The following is a 7,719-nucleotide window of genomic DNA, read 5'->3' as shown; positions in this document are numbered from 1 at the left end:
TCAATACCAAATGAACAGCCTCAAAAGATGGGAAGAAATTGAAAGCCTTTTGTGGGGAGCGTTCGTTCATCTCAAGGCTTTATAGGGACACTGAAGCAGACTATTTTTAGTAAGCCCTTTGTAATAATGATAATAGATATAATTTCCCAATTTGTTTATTTAAGATTCTGATGACAATAATTTTATTTTATTTTATTTTATTTTTGTTTCAGCAGCCAAACACAATATTAAGACACACCACACCGTCCGGAACAAAGTTCACTCACGTGGCAATAGCTTTGAGGGACACGTGGCATTTCGTGGGGCCCACAGTGAATAGGTCCAATGAGTGCCTACGAAATGGTGCTGAGTCAACTGCGCTCAACGCATGTGGGAACGGTCGTCTTTGTTTTTAATTTTTTAAGAAAATAATAATTCTTGGAGTACGCGTGGGAGGAGTGGCCAGTCACGTGAGTGCTGGTCCTGCTGGATGCTATGCCATGCCAATTTAAATAAATAAATAAATAAAATTAGAATTATTTACCGCTTTGACCGTATAAAAGAGTGAGTCAAAGGTAATTATTTCTTACTACCTAATTAAAATAATTAATTAATTGTTTTAATTACAGCTAGGAACCACGTGGCGGGCAACCTGGGATGTGGCGCCATATACAATTCCGGTTCGTACGGTTCTCTGGGTTTTACCTTGATTTCTAGTATTTACATTTTCCGAGGAATGTTCGGAAACGCGTATAACGGGCGCGTGTTGTCCACGCTCCGAGTATTGTGGCTGATGCCCTTGGCGTTTGTGCTTTACTCGCCGGAGCGGCGGCTGGGAATGGTGGGATACGCTGTACGATTAACCGCACACATCGGCACATGTTAACTGTAGAGGAGGTTCCTCAGTTGGGTGGGATAATTACCTAATTTGGGTGGATCGTGCTCATCACTTGCTCAATTTTCCGTTCAATTAGCCAATGTCTGCTTAACCTTTTTATAAATATTATTAAAGAAAATGTAAATAAATATATATTATTTATTCATAAAAAAATTAATTATTTAATAAAAAATATTATTTTTATATTATCAACACAATTTTTTCATTCCACACGCAAAATCAACTTATCTAAATAGTTGACCTTTTTTCTTTGGAATTTATAACGGAAAAAAATATGAAAAATATTTATATTTTTATTACTTAATAAAACATTAATTTTAATTTTAATTTATTAGAAAAATAAAAAATATATATTCAATCTAAGAGAAGAAAGTACTAAACAAGAAAGTAAAACCTATAAGAAGTAAAGAAACACAACCTTAAGATTTAGATGTTAAAAGGGAAAAAAAACAATTAATGTTAAGAACCCTAGAAATGGTAGATTTCTTGAAAAATGGTGTAAAACCTAAATGGAATAAAATATATACATAGTAATAATTAAGACTTCGTTTAAATAAAAGTTTTTGAAGATTTTTGAAAATTTTAAAAAAATAAAAAATTAATATTTAATTTGATATTTTGTTAAAAAAAATATATTTGATATAATATCATTTAAAAATGACTAGTATTAAATGAGTGAAAATTGATTACATAAACCATTCCATATTATAAACCAATCCTATGTTTTTGCATTAATCTCCCAATAATTACTCAAATTTACGTTTTGGATGACTCACTAGTCACTGCATTACATTAATTGTGAGTGTTGATGGAAAAATAAATGGACATTAATACTATTAATTATATTATGATTTAAAGTCGCTGTTGATGAATAAATGAATTAATTCGGCAGAGTGAAACACGCTTTTATATTGAAATGTTTGTGCATGCATGATGTGTGTTTTAAGCAAGAAATGCTTGTCTTTTTCTTGACATACACAGAGGTAGAGCTGACAAAAACTGACCCAGACACAAAATAATTGGATTTGGGTCAAATATTTCAATTCGATTATGTGTACGGGTTGACACGAACCCGACACGATAGTAAACGGGTTAGATTGAGGCTCTCGACTCGAACCCGACACGATAACCCGATTATAATATATTAATATTGATTAATTCAAATCTGCTATATGATTTCTTGGTCCTTATGCATGCCACAAACAATGCATTGTTTATAGTAATACTACAATTGTAACAAATAAATTAAATTAACAGTATATGCTAATAGTTTATACAATATATACTATCACATAAATATTTATTTGCTAATATATCATAATACCTATAAAGTATAATTGTAAGCACATATTTTAAACTATCACAACGTGTGATATTTCAATTGAAAAAATAAGTAAAAAGACAATGGGGGTTTGTCACTTGATGTATTAGTTTCTTTGTGTGTTTATAAAATAATTATTTAATGCACTATTTCATTAAAAGAAAAAAATAATAATTAATTTTGTCTGTTCATTAAAAAATATGTTCGTTTTATTATTTTAATTTGTTGACACTTAATACCGTGAATTATTTTCTCTCCGAATATGTTGACACTTAACAATTTATGTATTTTTTGTATGGAAATGTTTGTCTAATTTTATTTTATTTTTCAAACATGATTTTCAATATATATATATATAATTTATTTCACAAAAATAAAAATTAATATAAAATTTATTTTTTATATTATCGATATAATATTTTATATCTTATATAAAAAAATTTCTTTAACTCAAAACAGTAAACAAACAAACCAAAATATAAAATTGAACTAAAAAAATAATAATATAAATGATTTATTTAGAGTAATTTTCTTTTTTAAAAAAAAGCCAAACCTAAAAAATAATTATCTTAGTCATTATTTATTTATTCTTTCAAAAAACATGATTAACTAGTAATTACCGTTTAAAATCTGTCACGTAACTTTTTCCGTGCCACCGTTTTGACTCCGGTGGCAACATGACGCCACGTGTCCGTACCACGTGGCTTGACTTTTATTAAATTGTTTTGACTCGGACATCCTTTTCGTTAAACCTAAGTAATGAAAATAAATGTAAAGTAGATACCACATGAATCTCTTAACATACTATTATAGGATCATATAATTTCATTTATTATAAATAAAAGTGCCTATATAAATTGTATTATTTTAAAATTTAGTTTTAATTAGAGAAAAAATAAAACAAGTCCTATTAAGATTAAAATTAATCAAATTTGATTTCATTAAAAAAAAATCATCAATTTTTATTCAAATATAACTAAATTTAATCAATTTTGGTCTCACTCTTTCAAAACTAAATGATTAAACTTTTCTTCTTTTTTTTTTTCTTCAAATCAAGAGAGATTTAAAGGAAAAAAAAAAAAAGTTTCAATAACCTAGAAACTAGATGAAGAATTGGATCAAGAAGTAATTGAAGGTTGGATATACAATCTATAATCCTCCCCAAGGAAGTTCAAATATCACATTAGTGATTAACACTCTGATATTGCAATATTACCGGGGTGTGTTCTTTTTATAAAAAAAAACTAATATATTTTTTGAAAAAAATAATATATTATATATATTTATTATTTTTATATTATTTACAGAATTAAAATGATTGAGAGCAAATTAGAGTTCATTATGTCTTGTCATTGAGTGGTTAAGACAGTGGAATTTCTTCTGAATTGATACGGTCAAAATAAGGTTTAGAAATCCGAACTAGATCAACATATCAACCTGTTAATTTTCTTGTGTACAAATATGATTTTCACATATTGTCTGAACAATCTCTAAATAATTATGTGAAATTCTGATCTGTATAATTGTTGAGGAAATGACTTAGGGCTCCATTTAGTAAAAAAGAAAAAAATGAAAATCTTTGAGGAATTTTAAAGTTTTAGAAATTTTTAAATAGTAAAAAATTAGTAGTATTTAATTTAATATTTTACGAGAGAAATTTATATATAATAATAGTATAAAAATATTCAAACTTGCTGGTAAACATATACTTGGAATAGGTAAAATCCCTAATTGACATTGTATATATTAATCAAATCCCAATATTTTCTATCGGCAAAACTTTGAATATATGAAGCTTAGGTGCGTTGCTTATTCCAAAGCGATTAGTGGTAAGAAAAAAATAAAAAATATATATATATATATATATAATATAAGATTATAAAAAGATATGTAATATATATAACGAGAGAGTAATGACAATGGCGGGCTGCCCCTGTCCGAATATTAAATGCAGGTAGCAGACAGACAGTAGATGCATTAATTATATCATTAATTGCCTCATCATTTCTTAATTATTGTATCCGATCCTATCTATCTATCGCCATCCATCCGCACGAAAATTACGGCGGCGGCGGCGTCGGCGTGGCAGCTGAGCCGACTGCCGGCCGGACTAGCCGAGCCACCGCAGCGTCTTCCGTTCACATATATTGTGTCCCTTTCTTACCTAATTTATCCCACTGTAGGTAACCTAATTTATCCGTATTCTATTTAATTATTTACTACATAATAAGGTGTGCTTCATCTAATAATTTTATGATATACGATTTTCAATTAATACATACACATTTGACTATATCACTATAAATAAATAAAAAATTGATCAAAGTTACGGGAAAAAAATTATAATTTTAATATAAATTGATGACTTTTTTTTACTAAGAAGTCATAAAAAAAAATGTACGAAGCTATTTTGGTGGAATTTCGATAGTGATTTTTTTTTTCTAAACTGAGATATTTTTGTAAAAATAAATTACAAAATAATATTGGCGCTTGTTGGTACATTCCACTACCATGGTGTGTTTGTTTAATAAAATAATATATTTTTATATAAAATATAAAAAATTGTGTAATTAATATAAAAATAATGAAGGTGAATAATGTATTAATTTTTTTTAAAAAAAATGTGTAAAATAGAAAAATAAAGAGAACACATGTCTGTGTGTTTGTTTGGGGGATTGGATTTTCAATCCACTATTCATCTCATTTTTTCCTCAAAAAATATCAAATCAAACATTTATTTTTAAAATTTTGATATTATACTAAAAATCAATTTTACATTCAAAACATCACATCAACACCTATTTATATCACATCATACAACTATTCAAATTTAAAATTTTTACTATTCAAATCTCAACTCAAAATCCAAACCCCCAAACAAACACACCCGTGTCTATGGTCATAACAGCCTAAAACAACCCTCAAAAGCCAAATATTTTATATTTAAACTATCAAATCCTTATAGATTAAGTGGTGAGATATTTTGCATGGGTAAAAAGAAAATTACAAACAAGGCCTACTTAATTTTTTAAAAAAATAAAAACAATTGTGTATATTTTAATTTTTAATAGTAATTGAATGAAATATTTTATAAAAATAAAAGATACTCTTTCGGTCTTTTATTTAACAAACTATCAATTTTTTCATTTTGATTAATTCAATAATAAAATATTAATTTCATTTTTAGTAATTATACTATCTGCTTAACATTACAAATATACTTACAATTTACAATATATTATACAAATGTTATTAATTTATATCACACAATATTAATAAAATTATTTTAGTTATTTTTATTTTAATCTTATTATATATCAATTTAGTACTAATATATGTTAAACTTTGTATAAAAAGCAAACATATGCTTACTTAAAGGGTTGAGAGAGTATATTAATAAACAGATGAAAAAAAAATCAAATTTTCAATGTTTGATTTTTATTTTTAATTTATATTTTATGAGAAAAAATTGATATTTATATAGCTAAAAAACTAAAATAAAACTTGAAAATAATACAGCCTCTTATTCCCAATAACGCAATTAATTCGTTTAGGATTTCTAGGCGATGCTCGATTATTTGTTTGTTTTTTTAATTTATGTAATAACACTGCTTTCTGACCTTCAATTTTTCTTTAATCTTTTTTATTTTTATTTTTTTTAAAAAATTTTTTGTTGGGCTGATATGTTTTATTAATTACAGAGTATTTGAAAATGACGTTTCCTTGCACCAACTGCTAGAAAGTTTTTAAATGCTGGGATTCTATTTATAATTATAATTTGTCTTGGATTCAATGCTGAATAATAATTCAATATGTTTTTGTTTCTAATTTATAATATATATTTATATTAATAGTAGCTTGATTGTATTTGTTATCCCAAAAAATATATATATATATATTATTTGGGCTTAAGAAATTATTAGTTTAATGAAAGAGAGAACAACTCAATTGTGATCAATTGTTGTAAGTGTGATTATTACTATACATTTGTCAACGTGGGTTAAAAAATTTTCAATCATATGGGCTTCTTTTTGGAGGAATTAGAGGGATTAAATTCTTAATTTAGATTAAATGCATTACCTAAACTTTTGATAATAAAGAAATTAGAGAAGGAGAAGAAAATTTAAAAAATTAAATAAATTGAAAAAAAATAAAAAGAAAATAAAATTTGATTGAAACATTGAAATATAAGTTACAATGAATACACCATCTCTAAATGGTGTTTATCAATCAACACACCTACTACTAATATATATATAAACTTCAAATTGAACTCTGAACTAGAGATCGAGTTCGAGCTTTGCGAGTCAAGCTCAAATTATATCATATTTTAATTCGATTTCAAATTCATATTTGAAATGAACTCAAATAGCATATACTCAGGAACTCATTTAGTTTATTTAACCGCTCTAATTACTATGTATTGATTAACAGCAATTTAGTACATCGTGTGTTGTTGGACAATACACAATATTATTATAGATACCACATTGTATAAACAACACTTGATATAGTCTCATACATTACACATAACAGTTAAATTTTAGCATATGACATACTTTTATACAATATGCTTGCAATTATAAACAAATAATATATACCTTTATTTCACATAACATATGCTATTGATATATATTGCAAATGATAATTTAGAAAATCAGCATCGTAATAACTGCAACCTTAAAAAAATAAACTAGTTTATGAAAGTGCTTGCCAAATGAAAAGATGATATGTCCTTTATTTTATGCCTCTATATTTGCACAATAAACTTATTATTGGGCTTGCCGATATATTTCAAATAGGCCCAAAATCCCTATAATTTTATACAAATGGACCTTATTTATTTGGGCCGACCCACTAACAAAACTCACATTTCGCTTGTTGTCCTTTTCAAATCATACTTGCATCATATTCGTATTATTCTTAGCTGATCACGTTTACAGTATCAAAAAAGAATGAACATTCCTATAAGCACCAGAAATTTCTTCAAAAAAAATTGGAGCAGATCGAAGAAATATACACGAAATGAACGACAGATAAATCAATTAAAGATGCAGATTCTTTCTTCGAAAGTTAATTTCGTTGTCTACATTTGAATCAGAGATAATCAGTTAAAAACAAAGAGTAGAAAATAAAAAATCTAGTGAATGATGTACGTGAGCACCAAAGCCAACAGCATCAGAAGGTACGCAATAGCTTGATCGATTGTTGTTCCTGAAATCAAAATTACAAAATATATACCAAAAAAAAAAATCACAAAATCACGATTCTGTTCCATTTTACTGCCTCAATCCGTTGATCGATGAAATAAAATACGAAAAAAACCATACGCATTTTCACTTACCGTCGCTGGTAGGGGAAGGTGCGGGGGCATCAACGGCGGAGGCTGTGGCCGTGGCGGCGGCAGACGCCAACAGCATCATGACGATAGCGGCGAGAATTCTGCCAAACAACATCTCCATATTTGGATCGGAAACTTTGTGATATTATTTGTGATTCTCCCCTCTGCGGTGGATGAATT

Source organism: Andrographis paniculata, unplaced genomic scaffold, assembly GCF_009805555.1.
Source record: "Andrographis paniculata isolate CXL003 unplaced genomic scaffold, ASM980555v1 Contig55END, whole genome shotgun sequence".
In the NCBI taxonomy this organism is placed as follows: Eukaryota; Viridiplantae; Streptophyta; class Magnoliopsida; order Lamiales; family Acanthaceae; genus Andrographis; species Andrographis paniculata.
Note: the sequence above shows the minus strand (reverse complement) of the source record.